We start from the raw sequence: 20,369 nt of genomic DNA, 5'->3' as shown, positions 1-20,369 counted from the left end.
TTTTTCTCATCATGCTATTTATCTTTTTTGCAGTAGCGACTTAATGAATAAGGCCAGTGTGGCCGAAACGTCTACCTATTGTCGCCTTCACAACTGTAATTTTTTCTACATTTCATTTGTATAAATAAATTGGCACTAAAAAGCAAAACTTCCTATGAGTGTGCAATGAATTAATTTTTACGTGATTTGAGGACATTTCCAGTCCATTGCATCTGCACCTCAACTCTATTTGACAGTGTGCACGCTAATTTTCTATTTACTGGGAATAGAATTAGACCTCCCAAAAAAAGGCACTGTTTTTGAGTTTAGGTTACGCTGCTATCATTCGGTGGTGTTGAGAAGTCTGGCCCAATCCAGCCCTTGTTCATTTTTATAAGAGTAAGCCTATCAGCATTTCAGTTGACAGGCAAATGTGCCTATTGGTTATAATTCTAAAACTCACTCTGATAAAACGCTTGCGGCAGGGCAATCCAGGACCTCAAAAGGCGTAGAGAGCCAGGTCATTCCACGTGTCCAGCTTGAATACCCAGTAATTATAAGGCACAGAGGAATTATGGAGGACATTGGTATGGTCGGAAAGGAACTCCCTCATCATTGTCCCAAACTTTGCACTCCTTGTGGGAGTACCTCGCACCTCAATGCCTGTAAAAAGGGAGGGGCTGAGAAAACTCTCCCAGAACTTTGACAGTATTCCCCTCCCTCTGCTGGATTGGAGTTGTGTCTCTCTCGCCTGTACTCCTTGGTTGTCCAACGAACTGTGACTTCTGCCGCCAGCATTTTCAGATGGGAATTTTTTTAATAGCTACGCAACAAGGGCCTTCTGGTACTGCCCCATTTTAGTATACCTGTCCGCCTCGGGAATAAAATATATAAAGTTCTCCTTGTTGCGTGGGTCTAGAAGTGTCACCAACCAGTAATGACTATCACCCAAAATTTTGAGAACGCGAGGGTCACAGGAATTGCAGCGTAACATAAACTCAGCCATGTGTGCCAGACTGCTAACAGGCAAGACATCCGTGTCCTCACCAAGAGGACGACTGACCATGCTCTCTTCCTTCTCCTCCCTGTCCTCAGGCCATCCACGCTGAACAGACGGTATGACAGTTGTGCAGGTAGTACCATCTATAGGGCATGAAACCAGCTCCTCCTCCTCCTCTTCCTCATTGTCACTCAATCCACAATGGGATAAGATGAGGCTGGGCTGTGTGTAATCACCCTGTATTGTTCCTTGCACCAACTCATCGTGTTTCGCCTGCAATGCATCCTCTTTGATTGTGAGGAGAGAGCATTTCAGAAGACAGAGAAGCAGGATGGTGATGCTAATCATGGCGTCATCGCCGCTCACCATCTTGGTGGAGTCCGCAAAGTTTTGGAGCATGGTACATTTGTCTGACATCCATGTCCACTCCTGAGGTATTATGTGTGGAGTCTGAACTGAATACCGACGGCCTTGTTGATGCTGGTAGTCAACAACTGCCCTCTTCTGCTGACAAATCCTTCCCAACATCTGCAGTGTAGAGTTCTAACACGTGGGGACATCACACACCAGTCGGTGAGCCGGTAGCTGCAAACGCCGCTGAAACACGGCAAGGGCGGCGGATGCTGTAGGTGACTTTCTAAAATAGGCACACAGGCGGTGTACTTTGACCAGCAGATCCAGCAGCTCTGGGTAGGTTTTGAGAAACCACTGAACAATGAGGTTAAGCACATGGGCCAGGCATAGTACTTGTGTGAGCTTGCCTCACCTCAGAGCCACCACCAGGTTCCGGCCATTATCACACACCACCATGCCTGGCTGTAGGTTCAGCGGTGTCAGCCACAGATCTGCCTGCTCTTTCAGAGCTGTCCACAACTTTTCAGCATTGTGTGGTTTGTCATCTAACCATATTAGCTTCATCACAGCCTGTTGCCGCGTGGCCGAGGAAGTGCTGCAGTGCTTCCAGCTTGCGACTGATGTGGTCATTTCGGAGATGGATGCTGAAGAGTAGGAAGATGTGCAGGAGCTGTAGAATGTGGGGGCAACTCTGATTGACACAGGGCCCTCAATCCTCGGCGTCGGGAGGACGTATTCCATCCCAAGGTCCGAATGGGTCCCGGCTTCCACTATGTTAACCCAGTGTGCCATCAGTGAGATGTACCGTCCCTGCCCACAAGCACTTGTCCAAGTGTCCATGGTTAGGTGGACTTTCCCAGTAACTTCGTTGTTGAGGGCATGGCTAATGTTGTGGAACACGTGCTCAAGTAATGCGGTGATGGCCGACCGGGAGAAATAGTGGTGGCTGGGGACCGAGTATCGAGGGATGGCTGCCGCCATCAGGCTGTGGAAAGTTTCCAACTCCACGAGCCTAAAAGGCAACATTTCGAGCGCAAGCAGTCGTGAAATGTGGGAATTTAGTAGTGTGGCCTGTGGGGCATTGGCTGCGTATTTGCACTTGCGTTCCAAGGACTGGGGTAGAGACAACTGAACGCTGCGCTAGGACAAATACATGGACGTGCTTGCTGATGGTGCTAGTTGAGAGTGTGCAATGACAGGTGCAGGGAAGGAGGCATCTTCGCATGCGCCATGGACCAAGGATTGGGTTGCACGCACAACAGCGGAAGAAGCAGTAGTGCCACCCGCAGACACTGTTCCTGGACTGTACCCTGGTGTTCGGCCCACTTAGTTGGGTGCTCTGCTGCCATGTGCCTGATCATGCTGGTAGTATTGCTACCCTTGCTGATGCTGGCCTGGCAAGTGATGCAAATGGCCTTTTTGGGGTTATCGGCAGAGTTTTTAAAAAACAACAAGACTCGGGAAGACCTAACAGTTTTACTGGCCACCACACTGCTTTTTCCTGCCTGTTGTGGTGCTACGCCTCCCTCCCCCTGTGTGCTGCTGTCCTCGCTCTGCATGTCCTCCTGCCAGGTTGGGTCAGTTACTATATCATCCAGCACCTCGTCTTCCACTTCCGCACCCTGGTCCTCCTCCTGACTTTCTGCCAATTGTGTTTCAAGTGGACCGGGCGAGAGGCCCGAATCTATAACTGGAAAAGTGAACAGCTCTTCCGAGTGTCCAAGTGTGGGATCAGTTGTCTCCGGGCATTCAGCATGGTGGGAGGAAGGAGGATCAGGGTGAGGAATATGCAGTCCAGACTCATGGTTAGTGAGACTTGACCATGTGGAGTGGTGGTGGTGGTGGCTAAGTGACTGGAAGCATTATCTGGTATCCAGAAATAACCTTTTCACAGTGTTCAATAGTGGTGTTCTGCGGTCCCCTATTAATTGGGACAGGAAGGTTGAGCGAGAAGATGTGGGTGTTTGTTGGGGCACAATTTCAGCTAGCTCACGGCCTCTGCCTTGTCCTGTGCATGCACCATCATCACCATCACATCCACTTCTCCCTCCCTTGCCACGTGCCTTGCCAATTTTAAACGGAGGACAATATTTTCATGTTCACTAGAGATGAGCGGTGTTCGACTAGAACTGTTCGCCAATCTCAAATTCGAGCTGTTTTGGGCGGTGTTTGAGTTGTTCGACGAACCCGAACGATTAGCAAAAAATTCGTCTGTTCGAGGTTATGTTCGATAACTGTTCGTGCACCAAAAGCGTGTCCTGCATGTCTGGTGCTATTTAGAGCACCAATCATGCAGGGATTGTCTGCCACTCACTGTAATGCCACAGCCATGGTGGTTGTGGCATTACAGTGATTGCCCAAATCGATGGGAACAGTGCCAACAGTGAAACATGAAAAGCCGGCAATTCAGCAGCGGCATACACCGGTTCCCGACAATTTAGAACCGAAAGAATAGAGCTTCACACATAGATTAGATAGATATAAACATGTCAGTCACATATATAAGAAGTACAGTGAAAGTGCTGCTTACTGTACTTGTCATTTAGCGTAAAGGATTTATCAAAAAAAATAATAGTGTTTTCATGCACCGTCTCTTTAAAAAAGCCGGCCGGCAATTCAGCAGCGGTACCCGACAATTTAGAATAGAAGGAATAGAGAATCACACATAGATTAGATAGATAGAAACATGTCAGTCACATATATATGAAGTACAGTGACAGTGTTGCTTACTGTACTTGTCATTTAGTGTAAAGGATTTATTAAAAAAAATAATAGTGTTTTCATGCACCGTCTCTTTAAGAAAGCAGGCCGGCAATTCAGCATCTGTACCCGACAATTTATAACAGACAGAATAGAGCTTCACACATAGATTAGATAGATAGAAACATGTCAGTCACATATATATGAAGTACAGTGATAGTGTTGGTTACTGTACTTGTCATTTAGTATTAAAATAAAGGATTTATTATTAAAAAAATTGGCGTGGGGTTCCCCTTAATTTTAGGCTCTAGCGGAGGTTAAGCAGACGGCTGGGGCAGATGTTTGAAGCCTGGGAAGGGGGTAATACCCACAGAGCTTCCCAGGCTACTAATATCAGCCCCCAGCTGAATACCTAGCCTTTACTAGCTATTAAAATGGGGGACCCCCCCAAAAAAATGACGTGGGGTCCCCCCTAATTTAATAGCTAGCAAAGGCTAGGCAGACAGCTGGGGGCTGATATTAATAGCCCAGGAAGGGAGCCATGAATATTGGCCCCCTCCCAGGCTAGAAACACCAGCCGTCAGCCGCCCCAGAAATGGCGCATTCATAGGATGCGCCAATTCTGGCACTTAGCCTCGCTCTTCCACGCTGCCCTGGTGCGGTGGCAGGGGGTAATAGGGCTGGGGTTGATGTCAGCTTATAATGCCAGCTGACATCAATCCCAGGTTAGTAATGGAGAGGCGTCTATAAGACACCCCCATTACTAACCCCATAGTCAAAGTTAAAAGAAAACACAAACACCCAGAATAAAGTCCTTTAATTGAAATAAAGACACAATCCTTTATTGTTCTAAATTAAACCATACTTACCATCACGCCCATTCCAGCTGAAGCCAACGATCTCCTGTAATAAAAATAAAATAATAAAGCAACATCATCCTTACCTTTCCATGGTTCCCACGACAGCTTCAGCTCTGCTACATCGAGATGACAGGCTGGACCGCAGCAGAACGCTGCCATCCAGCCTGTCATCCCGCAGACACTGAGAAGAGCAGGCTTGCTTGCGCTCCACATTGTCTCTCTGTGACGGCATAAAGATGAGCCGAGGTCATGTCCAATGAACTCGGCTCACCTCATGCACGTCACTTACAGCGTGGGAGAATTCTCACGCTGAAGCGCTGAGTGCAGGAGAATTTTCCCACGCTGTCAGTGAGGTGCATGAGGTGAGCTGAGTTCATTGGACATGAGCTCACCTCATGCACGTCACTGACAGCGTGGGATAATTCTCCTGCACTCAGCACTTCAGCGTGAGAATTTTCCCACGCTGTCAGTGACGTGCATGAGGTGAGCCGAGTTCATTGGACATGACCTCGGCTCATCTGGATGCCGTCACAGCGAGACACTGAGGAGCGCAAGCATGCCTGCTCTTCTCAGTGTCTGCGGCATGACAGGCTGGATGGCAGCGTTCTGCTGCGGTCCAGCCTGTCATCTCGATGTAGCAGAGCTGAAGCTGTCGTGGGAACCATGGAAAGGTAAGGATGAGGTTGCTTTATTATTTTATTTTTATTACAGTAGATCGTTGGCTTCAGCTGGAATGGGCGTGATGGTAAGTATGGTTTAATTTAGAACAATAAAGGATTGTGTCTTTATTTCAATTAAAGGACTTTATTCTGGGTGTTGTGTTTTTTTTAAATACTTTACTAGAAATTCATGGCGGTCATGTCTAATACTGGCGTGACCCCATGAATTTTGGGCTTGGGGCCAGCTGATAATACCAAGCTGGCCCTAACCCCTTTATTACCCAGTGAGCCACCGCACCAGGGCCCTGGATGAGTTGGGTACAGCGCCAGAAGATGGCGCTTCTATGAACGCGCCATTTTCCGGGGTGGCTGCGGACTGCAATTTGCAGCGGGGGGGGGGGCCCAGAAAGCTTGGGCCTCCCTGCGCTGCAGATTCCAGCCCCCAGCTGCCTAGTTGTACCTGGCTGGACACAAAAATAGGGCGAAGCCCCACGTATTTTTTTTTAAATTATTTCATGAAATTCATGAAATAATTAAGAAAAAAAGGCCTTCCCTATATTGTTGTGTCCGGCCAGGTACAAATAGTCAGCTGGTGGTTGGGGGCAGCCCGTTGCTGCCTGCTGTACCTGGCTGGACACAAATATAGTGCGAAGACCCACTTCAATTTTTTTTAATTATTTCATGAAATTCATGAAATAATTAAGAAAAAAAGGCCTTCCCTATATTGTTGTGTCTGGCCAGGTACAAATAGGCAGCTGGTGGTTGGGGGCAGCCCATTCCTGCCTGCTGTACCTGGCTGGACACAAATATAGTGCGAAGCCCCACTTCAATTTTTTTAAATTATTTCAGGAAATTCATGAAATAATTAAAAAAAAATTGACGTGGCGCTTCGCACTATAGTTGTGTCCAGTCAGGTGCAGCAGGCAGGAACGGGCTGCCCCCAACCACCAGCTGCCTATTTGTACCTGGCCGGACACAACAATATAGGGAAGCCCTTTTTTTCTTAATTATTTCATGAAATAATTTAAAGAAAATTGACGTGGGGCTTCGCCCTGTTTTTGTGTCCAGCCAGGTACAACTAGGCAGCTGGGGGCTGGAATCCGCAGCGCAGGGAGGCCCAAGCTTTCTGGGCCACCCCCGCTGCAAATTGCAGTCCGCAGCCACCCCGGAAAATGGCGTGTTCATAGAAGCGCCATCTTCTGGCGCTGTACCCAACTCATCCAGGGCCCTGATGCGGTGGCTCACTGGGTAATAAAGGGGTTAGGGCCAGCTTGGCATTATCAGCTGGCCCTAAGCCCAAAATTCATGGGGTCACGCCAATATTAGACATGACCACCATGAATTTCTAGTAAAGTATTTAAAAAAAACACAACACCCAGAAAAAAGTCCTTTAATTGAAATAAACACACAATTCTTTATTGTTCTAAATTAAACCATACTTACCGTCACGCCCATTCCAGCTGAAGCCAACGATCTCCTGAAATAAAAGAAAAATAATAAAGCAACATCATCCTTACCTTTCCATGGTTCCCATGACAGCTTCAGCTCTGCTACATCGAGATGACAGGCTGGACCGCAGCAGAACGCTGCCATCCAGCCTGTCATCCCGCAGACACTGAGAAGAGCAGGCTTGCTTGCGCTCCACATTGTCTCTCTGTGACGGCATAAAGATGAGCCGAGGTCATGTCCAATGAACTCGGCTCACCTCATGCACGTCACTTACAGCGTGGGAGAATTCTCACGCTGAAGCGCTGAGTGCAGGAGAATTTTCCCACGCTGTCAGTGAGGTGCATGAGGTGAGCTGAGTTCATTGGACATGAGCTCACCTCATGCACGTCACTGACAGCGTGGGATAATTCTCCTGCACTCAGCACTTCAGCGTGAGAATTTTCCCACGCTGTCAGTGACGTGCATGAGGTGAGCCGAGTTCATTGGACATGACCTCGGCTCATCTGGATGCCGTCACAGCGAGACACTGAGGAGCGCAAGCATGCCTGCTCTTCTCAGTGTCTGCGGCATGACAGGCTGGATGGCAGCGTTCTGCTGCGGTCCAGCCTGTCATCTCGATGTAGCAGAGCTGAAGCTGTCGTGGGAACCATGGAAAGGTAAGGATGAGGTTGCTTTATTATTTTATTTTTATTACAGTAGATCGTTGGCTTCAGCTGGAATGGGCGTGATGGTAAGTATGGTTTAATTTAGAACAATAAAGGATTGTGTCTTTATTTCAATTAAAGGACTTTATTCTGGGTGTTGTGTTTTTTTTAAATACTTTACTAGAAATTCATGGCGGTCATGTCTAATACTGGCGTGACCCCATGAATTTTGGGCTTGGGGCCAGCTGATAATACCAAGCTGGCCCTAACCCCTTTATTACCCAGTGAGCCACCGCACCAGGGCCCTGGATGAGTTGGGTACAGCGCCAGAAGATGGCGCTTCTATGAACGCGCCATTTTCCGGGGTGGCTGCGGACTGCAATTTGCAGCGGGGGGGGGCCCAGAAAGCTTGGGCCTCCCTGCGCTGCAGATTCCAGCCCCCAGCTGCCTAGTTGTACCTGGCTGGACACAAAAATAGGGCGAAGCCCCACGTATTTTTTTTTTAATTATTTCATGAAATTCATGAAATAATTAAGAAAAAAAGGCCTTCCCTATATTGTTGTGTCCGGCCAGGTACAAATAGTCAGCTGGTGGTTGGGGGCAGCCCGTTGCTGCCTGCTGTACCTGGCTGGACACAAATATAGTGCGAAGACCCACTTCAATTTTTTTTAATTATTTCATGAAATTCATGAAATAATTAAGAAAAAAAGGCCTTCCCTATATTGTTGTGTCCGGCCAGGTACAAATAGGCAGCTGGTGGTTGGGGGCAGCCCATTCCTGCCTGCTGTACCTGGCTGGACACAAATATAGTGCGAAGCCCCACTTCAATTTTTTTAAATTATTTCAGGAAATTCATGAAATAATTAAAAAAAAATTGACGTGGCGCTTCGCACTATAGTTGTGTCCAGTCAGGTGCAGCAGGCAGGAACGGGCTGCCCCCAACCACCAGCTGCCTATTTGTACCTGGCCGGACACAACAATATAGGGAAGCCCTTTTTTTCTTAATTATTTCATGAAATAATTTAAAGAAAATTGACGTGGGGCTTCGCCCTGTTTTTGTGTCCAGCCAGGTACAACTAGGCAGCTGGGGGCTGGAATCCGCAGCGCAGGGAGGCCCAAGCTTTCTGGGCCACCCCCGCTGCAAATTGCAGTCCGCAGCCACCCCAGAAAATGGCGCGTTCATAGAAGCGCCATCTTCTGGCGCTGTACCCAACTCATCCAGGGCCCTGATGCGGTGGCTCACTGGGTAATAAAGGGGTTAGGGCCAGCTTGGCATTATCAGCTGGCCCTAAGCCCAAAATTCATGGGGTCACGCCAATATTAGACATGACCACCATGAATTTCTAGTAAAGTATTTAAAAAAAACACAACACCCAGAAAAAAGTCCTTTAATTGAAATAAACACACAATTCTTTATTGTTCTAAATTAAACCATACTTACCGTCACGCCCATTCCAGCTGAAGCCAACGATCTCCTGAAATAAAAGAAAAATAATAAAGCAACATCATCCTTACCTTTCCATGGTTCCCATGACAGCTTCAGCTCTGCTACATCGAGATGACAGGCTGGACCGCAGCAGAACGCTGCCATCCAGCCTGTCATCCCGCAGACACTGAGAAGCGCAGGCTTGCTTGCGCTCCACAGTGTCTCTCTGTGAGGGCATCCAGATGAGCCGAGTTAATGTCCAATGAACTCGGCTCACCTCATGCACGTCACTGACAGCGTGGGAAAATTCTCCTGCACTCAGCGCTTCAGCGTGGGAGAATTCTCACACTGAAGCCCTGAGTGCAGGAGAATTCTCCCACGCTGTCAGTGACGTGCAGGAGGTGAGCTGAGTTCATTGGACATGAGCTCACCTTATGCACGTCACTGACAGCGTGGGAAAATTCTCCTGCACTCAGCGCTTCAGCGTGGGAGAATTCTCACGCTGAAGCGCTGAGTGCAGGAGAATTCTCCCACGCTGTCAGTGACGTGCAGGAGGTGAGCTGAGTTCATTGGACATGAGCTCACCTTATGCACGTCACTGACAGCGTGGGAGAATTCTCCTGCACTCAGCGCTTCAGCGTGAGAATTTTCCCACGCTGTCAGTGACGTGCATGAGGTGCGCCAAGTTCATTGGACTTGAACTCGTCTCATCTTTATGCCGTCACAGCCAGACACTGCAGAGCGCAAGCATGCCTGCGCTTCTCAGTGTCTGCGGGATGACAGGCTGGATGGCAGTGTTCTGCTGCGGTCCAGCCTGTCATCTCGATGTAGCAGAGCTGAAGCTGTCGTGGGAACCATGGAAAGGTAAGGATGATGTTGCTTTATTATTTTTCTTTTATTGCAGGAGATCGTTGGCTTCAGCTGGAATGGGCGTGATGGTAAGTATGGTTTAATTTAGAACAATAAAGGATTGTGTCTTTATTTCAATTAAAGGACTTTATTCTGGGTGTTTGTGTTTTCTTTTAACTTTGACTATGGGGTTAGTAATGGGGGTGTCTTATAGACGCCTCTCCATTACTAACCTGGGCTTGATGTCAGCTGGCATTATAAGCTGACATCAACCCCAGCCCTATTACCCCCTGCCACTGCACCAGGGCAGCGTGGAAGAGCGAGGCTAAGTGCCAGAATTGGCGCATCCTATGAATGCGCCATTTCTGGGGCGGCTGACGGCTGGTGTTTCTAGCCTGGGAGGGGGCCAATATTCATGGCTCCCTTCCTGGGCTATTAATATCAGCCCCCAGCTGTCTGCCTAGCCTTTGCCAGCTATTAAATTAGGGGGGACCCCACATCATTTTTTTGGGGGGGTCCCCCATTTTAATAGCTAGTAAAGGCTATGTATTCAGCTGGGGGCTCATATTAGTAGCCTGGGAAGCTCCGTGGGTATTACCCCCTTCCCAGGCTTCAAACATCTGCCCCAGCTGTCTGCTTAACCTCCGCTAGAGACTAAAATTAAGGGGAACCCCACGCCAATTTTTTTTAATAATAAATCCTTTATTTTAATACTAAATGACAAGTACAGTAACCAACACTATCACTGTACTTCATATATATGTGACTGACATGTTTCTATCTATCTAATCTATGTGTGAAGCTCTATTCTGTCTGTTATAAATTGTCGGGTACAGATGCTGAATTGCCGGCCGGCTTTCTTAAAGAGACGGTGCACGAAAACACTATTATTTTTTTTAATAAATCCTTTACACTAAATGACAAGTACAGTAAGCAACATTGTCACTGTACTTCATATATATGTGGCTGACATGTTTCTATCTATCTAATCTATGTGTGAAGCTCTATTCTGTCTGTTATAAATTGTCGGGTACAGATGCTGAATTGCCGGCCGGCTTTCTTAAAGAGACGGTGCATGAAAACACTATTATTTTTTTTAATAAATCCTTTACACTAAATGACAAGTACAGTAAGCAACATTGTCACTGTACTTCATATATATGTGGCTGACATGTTTCTATCTATCTAATCTATGTGTGAAGCTCTATTCTGTCTGTTATAAATTGTCGGGTACAGATGCTGAATTGCCGGCCGGCTTTCTTAAAGAGACGGTGCATGAAAACACTATTATTTTTTTTAATAAATCCTTTACACTAAATGACAAGTACAGTAAGCAACATTGTCACTGTACTTCATATATATGTGACTGACATGTTTCTATCTATCTAATCTATGTGTGAGGCTCTATTCCTTCTTGTCTAAATTGTCGGGTACCGGTGTATGCCGCTGCTGAATTGCCGGCTGGCTTTTTTAAAGAAAGCGTCTTCTGAGCAGTTTGTCAGCTTTTGGACACCTTTGAAGGTGGTTTCTATGTGTTTCTATGTGTTTTTGTTTGCCTGCCATTGGTTTTAACGGTGTTCGACGGTGTTCTAAGGTGTTCGACGAACAGTTCCTCGAACATCCCGGTGTTCGACGAACCGAACCGAACCCGAACACTAGGGGGGTGGCTCGACACTAATGTTCACTACAAATGGCTGGATTTGAACGGCAGTGATATGTGATACGTGTGACGGAAAACCACAGTTTTAAATAGCTGGCCTGCAGGTAACTATTTTTAACAGCGACCTCATGTCAGTAACTTCACTGACACACTGCATCAAAATTTCAATGGAGGCCAGAAATGGCAGAATTTTTAGCGCGCTTATATGTGATCCGTGTGATGGACAAACCACAGTTTTAAATAGCTGCACTGTAGGTAACTATTTTTAACAGTGATCTCGTGTCAATAACTTGATTGACACACTGCAACAAAATTTCAATGGAGGCCAGATATGACTGAATTTGGAGCGCCAAACGTGCAGGGAGGCGACCCGGGATCCCGGCGAGCAACCCCATAAATACTCAACAAGCACCGATCATCTTGAGCAGTATCGAGCATACTCACTCATCACTAATAGTGATTCATCTGAAAAAATACATAACCAAACTGAATAAAAAAATTACAAAAGATCAATAGTAATGGTGCAATATATTAGATATTTTATTTATCAAGAATTTAAGTGTACAAGGCCAGGGATTGTCTACAGTAGTCACATGTACAGAAGAAGTGTCACATGTGAGGAGCGGAGGGTAAGTGGTGAGGTGAGAATAAGTGTTTTTTTTATATTTTACATTTTACGTTTATTATGCCCTGGGGTCTGGAAAGACATCAGAACATAATAAGGAACATTAAATTTGCAGAGAATGCCTTTTCTGTAAATCCAATTTACAGGAATATCCGGGTGAACAGGCAAATTCAAATTTTGCCTGATCCTCTCATTTCTAAATAGTGCAGATTATATTAGAATTTAAGATTTATTGATATAATTACATCCTAAAGTGGAGCATGCTCCCTTCTGTAATATTGAGAAAATTATGATCTGGTTTCTTTTAAATCCTCTGACCCTAACTTGCTATTTACCCAGCTTTCCTTCCCTAGAGTCATGGTTGTAACATCCCTGGTGGTGTGCTGGCATGGCTTACCATCTCCCACCATGCAAGACCACCAACTTACCTATCAGTCCAGACTGTGCACTATGCTCCTTTACTTGCTTTGTGCATGTCTCTTGTCTTCTGGCTTAGGGCGGCGGCGCTGTTACTTCCTGATTCTTAAAGCTACAGTGTGCGCAGTCCTAATGCATCCCCAGCCTATTGCTGTGAGTCACTGGGTACTTAAACCTCCCCCACCCTGTGGGAGGTGCCTGAGCAACACTTTCTTTCAGTGTGTTCCTTCCAACTGAGTTGCCAGGTCCTGTCCTGTATCTTGTCTGTTTCTGGGGGCTGAGTACCCAGGCCCTGTACCTGTATCTGTGACTTCATGTCTGTTTCCGCCACCCTGGGGGCTGAGTCCCCTGACCCGTTACCTGTATCTTGTTCCAGTCTGAACTGTGTCCTAGCCCTTTACCTGATTGTCTCTATGTCCGATCCTTCCCTTTTCCTGCAGTGTCTGAATCAGTACCTAACTCCTAATCGTTGTCTCTGTTTGTGAGTTTGTGTCAACTTGCTACTTCTTTGCAAGTACCTTGTGTGTGTCTGGTTCTGCCTGTCCCGTTTCCCTGCTTCTGTATCTACCTCCTGTGATCTAGATATCTTCCTGTGTTTCCCTGTCTGGTCCATGTGAACAGAGTCCTGTCCTGTCTGCCTGTACCTACGGCTCTGCTCTGCTCCGCTTGTCCTCCACACCTGCAGTTCTGCTCTGCTCTGCTCCGCTTGTCCTCCGCACCTGTGGTTCCGCTCTGCTCTGCTTGTCCTCCGCGCCTGCAGCTCTGCTCTGCTTGTCCACTGCACCTGTGACTCTGTTCCTGTATCCCAGTCTGATACCTATCCAGCCTGTTTTCCTACCTGCCAGTATCGGCCTGTCAGTATACCAGCCGTGCCTGCCAGTACCCACCTGCCTGCATACCAGCCGTGCCTGCCAATACCCACCTGTCTGCATACCAGCCGTGCCTGCCAGTACCCGCCTTTCTGCATACCAGCAAAACCTGCCCGTTCTTGCATTTCCCAGTGTGGTTCAACAGCTGTGCCTGGGGTCTGACCTGGAGTAGCACCGGGGTCACCTTCCACGTCCCTCCTCGGACCACGGAGTCGGTTAAGCTGCCGTGTGTTCGTGGTTGGATCTGGCGAGGCCCCTAGTCATGCCCCTCCAGGCACTCCTTGGTTCGTGGCCCAGTGGGACCACTAACCACGCTCACGCCAGTCAGTCCGGGCGTAAGTGTAACAATGGTTTTCAAATTTTGCATTGATAAAGACTTAAAACCCCTGTATGGCAATTGGTGGAAATAATTTCAGACTTAATAGGAATGAGACAAACGGCCATTTAACTTGGACGAGGATCGCACTGGCCATATATATATATATATATATATATATATATATATATATATATATATATATGTATATATATATACACTGCTCAAAAAAATAAAGGGAACACTTAAACAACAGACTATAACTCCAAGTAAATCAAACTTCTGAGAAATCAAACTGTCCAATTAGGAAGCAACACTGATTGACAATCAATTTCACATGCTGTTGTGCAAATGGAATAGACAATAGATGGAAATTATTGGCAATTATCAAGACACAGTCAATAAAGGAGTGGTTCTGCAGGTGGGGACCACAGACCACATCTCAGTACCAATGCTTTCTGGCTGATGTTTTGGTCACTTTTGAATGTTGGTTGGGCTTTCACACTCGTGGTAGCATGAGACGGACTCTACAACCCACAGACGTTGCTCATGTAGTGCAGCTCATCCAGGGATGGCACATTAGTGCGATGTGTGGCAAGAAGGTTTGCTGTGTCTGTCAGCGTAGTGTCCAGAGGCTGGAGGTGCTACCAGGAGACAGGCCAGTACACCAGGAGACATGGAGGGGGCCGTAGGAGGGCAAGAACCCAGCAGCAGGACGGCTACCTCCGTCTTTGTGCAAGGAAGAACAGGAGGAGCACTGCCAGAGCCCTGCAAAATGACCGCCAGCAGGCCACAAATGTGCATGTGTCTGCACAAACGGTTAGAAACCGACTCCATGAGGGTGTTATGAGGGCCCGACGTCCACTGATGGGGATTGTGCTCACAGCCCAACACCGTGCAGGACGCTTGGTATTTGCCACAGAACACCAGTATGGGCAAATTCACCACTGGCACCCTGTGCTCTTCACAGATAAAAGCAGGTTCACACTGAGCACATGTGACAGACGTGACAGAGTCTGGAAATGCCATGGAGAGTGATCTGCCTGCAACATCCTTCAGCATGACCGGTTTGGCAGTGGGTCAGTAATGGTGTGGGGTGACATTTCTTTGGAGGGCCGCACAGCCCTCCATGTGCTCGCCAGAGGTAGCCTGACTGCCATTAGGTACCGAGATGAGATCCTCAGACCCCTTGTGAGACCATATGCTGGTGCGGTTGGCCCTGGGCTCCTCCTAATGCAGGACAAAACCAGACCTCATGTGGCTGGAGTATGTCAGCAGTTCCTGCAAGATGAAGGCATTAAAGCTATGGACTTGCCCGCCCATTCCCCAGACCTTAATCCGATTGAGCACATCTGGGACATCATGTCTCGCTCCATCCACCAATGTCACGTTGCACCACAGATTGTCCAGGAGTTGGCAGATGCTTTAGTCCAGGTCTGGGAGGAGATCTCACAGGAGACCATCCGCAACCTTATCAGGAGCATGCCCAGGCGTTTGACTTGTTTTAATGACATTACATCAAAGTTGGATCAGCCTGTAGTGTGTTTTTCCACTTTAATTTTGGGGGTGACTCCAAATGCAGGCCTCCATTGGTTAATAAATTTGATTTCCATTGATGATTTTTGTGTGATTTTTTTTTTAGCACATTCAACTTTGTACAGAACAAAGTATTCAATGAGATTAATTCATTCATTCAGATCTAGGACGTGTTATTTGAGTATTCCCTTTAATTTTTGAGCAGTGTATATATGCTGTCAAGCTTAGGTTGGTAGAGCATTGCATTGTGATCCTCAACCAAGTTATATGGCCGTCTGACTCTCCCGTCAGGCCAAGACTGTGCTTTTTCACCCTCCCCATCCCCAGTAGTTGTGTGGCACAAGGGCAAAAAAAAAATATTATTTGCTCTTCTCTGCTCAAACAAGAAGTACAAGTCTATATGTTAAATAGTTCTTGTGTCAGACAATGATAATGACAATGATAAAGATGTGGACTTTTGTTAGGTCCACTGATTCTAGAACTGCTTCTATATAGAACTGCATTACTTTCTGCAGATAAAAATGCAAACATGCTTAAAGTGAGTTAAAGAGTTTGATTGTAGAAACCTATAAAGCTATACTCATCAACACACTCACAATATTTATCTTATTTTAACTGTCTTTCTAGCATTCTACTCCTCCTTAAATCTTTCAGTTTTGTCAATATAGCCAAGTTTCTTTGCCATAATCAGCCAGGTAGATGTTACTGCTGAATAGTTCATGGGACCAGTTCGAAGTAAAAACAAGAAATATGTAAATAAGGGATGCTGTTGGGGTGAAACTACAGAAGGAAAAAATGAACATTGAAACTAGGGCAAAACTTTTAACAGGAGTCTATTAATGGTCTGTTGGTGTTGCCTATTTCTACTAATATAGACCTTTTCGCTAAATTAAATTTATAAATTCTAATTTCCTCTCATTAATGCATTCTTACCGAATTCCAACATTACAAGAGATAATAGAAATGGGTGCATAGATGCATTGTTTTTTTAATTTTTCACAAAATAAAAATAGCAACATAGTAAAAATTTAAAGCTATAAATTGTCTTTATTTTGCATATTTTGAATTTGAAGAAACCATAATGATCAAAATGTAAAAAGAGACTTTACTAGAGTAGACATAACAAGGTTATAGACTTTTTTAAACATTGGGCAAGTAGTACTAATTAGGTCATGGAAATAGAGGAAATTTACAAAAGATAAAGCAGAATATTCAATAAATAGGTAAACTAATGCTGCTTGCTTCAGACTGGTAAATTGTCCTGCATTATACTATATCTAGGAACTTTAAAATTGTATTATGTTAGAATATTATAGTAAATCTGCTACATTTGCTTGTTCTTGCCTTATGCCAGTTTCTATTTCACCAAAATATTTGGATAAACTAGTTTTATACTTTTTTAATGGTTCTCTTTATCGCCTTCACAACCTTGCGATTTTTTGTTTTTTCATTTTTGTTTTTTCGCCCCCTTGTTACAAGAGCAATAACTTTTTTATTTTTCACTCAATATATCCATATGAGGGCTTATTTTTTGCAAAGATGAGTTATACTTTTGAATGACATCATACATTTTACCATGTGATGCACTGGAAAGTGGAAAAAAATTCCAAGTGCATAAAAATTGAAAAAAAGTTCAATTCTGCAATTGTTTTTTTTTTTTTTTTTATTTACCATGTTCACTGTATGGTAAAACTAATTGTGCAGTATGATTCTCCTGGTCAGTATGAGTATGCAGATACCAAACTTGTATAGTTTTTTTCATTTAAGTGGTGAAAAAAAATTCAAAAGTTTGTAAGAAAAAATATTTTGTTTTTGTCTCCATTTTCCGAGACCTAATGTCTTCATCTTTTCATCTGGGGCTGTGTGGGGACTTAATTTTTGCGCCCTGAGCAGACATTTTTACTGATACCATTTTGGAGTAGATATGATGTTTTGATAGCCTTTTATTGCATTTTATTGCAATGTTGTGGGGGCCAAAAAAACTTAATTCTGGCATTTTAATTATTTTTTCTTTACACCATTTACCGTCAATTTATTTTATATTTTGATAGATCATTCTTTTATGAATGCAGCAATACCAAAAATGTGCTTTTTTAGTTTTGGGGAAAAAGGGATTCGGACATATGCACCGAAGGGCCATAGACTACAATAATGCAGACAGAGCGAATGTGCACTGATAATTGTCTTATAAAACTGCAACTCATTTTAAAAAAATCAACCTCTCATACGGATATGTTGCCAGTAAAAAAAGGACAGTTATAAAAGTGGAAACGAAAGGGGATAATTTGCCCTGTCGTGAAGGGAGTAATGACATATTAACTATACATAAAAATAAAAATTCTATTAAACTCCAAGATTTATACTTCAAGAATACATAGCATCATCCACAGTGTGTGAACATTGCTGATTTCCTTCCATGAAGCTGTAAGGCACCCCATGCACCACTACATACAGGACTGTTGAGTTATTTTTCTTTAGCTCCTTAATACAGTATCTGATTGACCATGTCAGCTAACTATTCATCATTAGAAAATATGAGGCATTAAGACATGAAGTAAGACCCAATAGACCTCTATTGGGGCCATATTACTCCTACATTCAACTTAGCATTATGTTTGTGCTTGTTATAGAACTCCAGTAGCTTTTAAAACATCAGGATTTCATCAAATAGATTGGATAAATTTCCTAAATTAAGCAGTTAGCCAGAAATATTTTTCTCATTTTTAATACCATTTTTACTATTCCAATTTTTGTTAAAGTGAGTGGGCGGTTAAATAAATACAGAAATGCAGGTATATTTTTACTCATTAATCTGTGACCTATTTCATGCCACGGCAGTAGTGAAGATACTAATTAATAAAAACCAAAGAAGGATAGTAATTTATAATTAACTGGTAAGTGGTTTTCCAAAAACTGCCGTATAAAGTCTAATATTCAGTAGAAAAATAACTAGTGTTTATATATTTGTCCCTTGATAAATTAATGGACTACTTATCAATTCCTAAGTTTCATAAAAATGCTAAATAAATAATCGCGGTGTTAAATTCTAGCAGATTTTTCACAGGCTCAATCTGAACTACTTGACAGTAAGCAGACAAACAACATTTTATTTTATAATAGAGTTCATTAGATTGCTAAAAATGGTGACATCGTTGATATCATCATGATCCACAATCAACTGTACATCAACTGATGTATTTGTTTCTGAAAATGTGTTTATATTTTATAATATTGTGATGTTTCCCCTAAATTCCATTCCAAAATAATGGAAGTTGAATTCTAGGTAATGTAAAAAGTAAAAAAGGACTATGTTTTTCAGAATATCTATAACACTATTGCAATTGTATTAAAAGTTGCCTATTCCTTGACTCTTTTGAGACTTTCAACGAAGGTAAAGTTTTTTTTATTTCACATGTTTTTTAAATATATCCAATGAATTATGATTTTTACTTTACTTCAAATAACGGTTTGCTGATTTTTTTGTTACTTATTAAATTTAGTATATGAACCTCTAGGACAATTTATGATTGTTGATATAATTTATAGCTGTTATGAACTGGACCACCCAAACCCCAGACAGAAACCATAATGCACTGACATTTGACAGTACTATATATTTAATTTATTACTGCACTTTTAGAAAACTTTTGAAATGTCATAAAGACATGTGAGGAGTTTTGATTGTTGTGATCTAGGTCCTGAAACCATACAAAAAATGAATGAAGCGCTCAGCTAAGTGCCTTTTTTATAAACAGGCTTTTAGATTTTTTATTGAACCGCTTTTCAGTTTTGAACTGGAGGAGCACTTGGCTAAGCCCTTATTCTTCCTTATTTTAGCAATCATTAAGGGTCTCACTACCCGGAACCCCAACGATTAAAACGTTTCACATTTTTCTATGTCATGTGAAAAGTTTTCTGAAAATTCAGTTATATTTATGCCACGTTCACATGTTGAGTATTTCAGTGAGTTTTTTTTTTATCTCAGTATCTGTAAGACAAAACCAGGAGTGGAAGAATTATGAGAAAAGTATAATAGAAACATGTCACCATTTCTGTATTTTTTATTCACTCCTGATTTTGGCTTATAAATTCTGAGGTAAAAAAACTCACCAAATACTCAACATGTGCACATGGCCTAAGAGATGAGTGAATTTATTCAAATTAAATTTAATTCTGATCGAATATGCAATAATATTCACAATTTTGAGAAGATTTTTGTAAATTTGCTTTACATGGATTCAGCAAAATGGCAGCCGGCTGGCAGCTGGCTAGTCACCAACTTGCTGAACTGTAGACAGTCGGCATACATTTTTTTTTTAAATATATACAGTACATATCCTCACCTCACTGCTCACCTGTCCAGCTCTTCTGCTTCTCTCTAACCATTCCTCACGAGCTGCTTCTCCTGGGCTTTTTACTCTAGGCCAAGACCAATCCTCAGAGGTCACTGTGTGTTGCACATCATGATGTCACATACATGCAATGTGCTGTGACCTCTGAGGCCTGGTTGCGACAAAAAGTCCCAGTCTACAGAGAACAGGTCAAAGATGCTACAGCAGAAAGTCAAAAACGGCATGGCATGCAGTGCTGCGTGCTGTCCATCACCCGGTCTTCACGGCCTCTTCTTTCTGTGGCCATGCTTTGGTCTGTGTACTCCACTTGTATAGAGCAGGGACATGCCCTCTAGTCGGCCACACCCACTGGATGGCCATGTCACTAGATGGGGAGCGTCCTAACTCTATACAAGTGTATGGAGCAAGGCCACGCCAACTAGATGGGCAATGGCCATGAGTATGTATAATGCATGCATACCCTCTTGTCTCACCTCATAAACAGGTGAATCCCTGCAGCACACAGTGCATGCACTTGGGGAATTCATAAGTCTACAGTCACACAGAGTGACTGCCAACTTATTGATTGGGACAGGATAACTCTTTTAAGACCATCGACTTATGCACATTTTTTACATTTATTATTTGTATAATTGCAAATTATTATTAGATTTGTTTTACTTACTGTATAACAA

The sequence above is a fragment of the Phyllobates terribilis genome, unplaced genomic scaffold, assembly GCF_046119375.1.
Source record: "Phyllobates terribilis strain yellow unplaced genomic scaffold, ASM4611937v1 Scaffold_3__8_contigs__length_932513732, whole genome shotgun sequence".
Classification (NCBI taxonomy): Eukaryota; Metazoa; Chordata; class Amphibia; order Anura; family Dendrobatidae; genus Phyllobates; species Phyllobates terribilis.
This window is presented reverse-complemented; position numbering follows the sequence as displayed.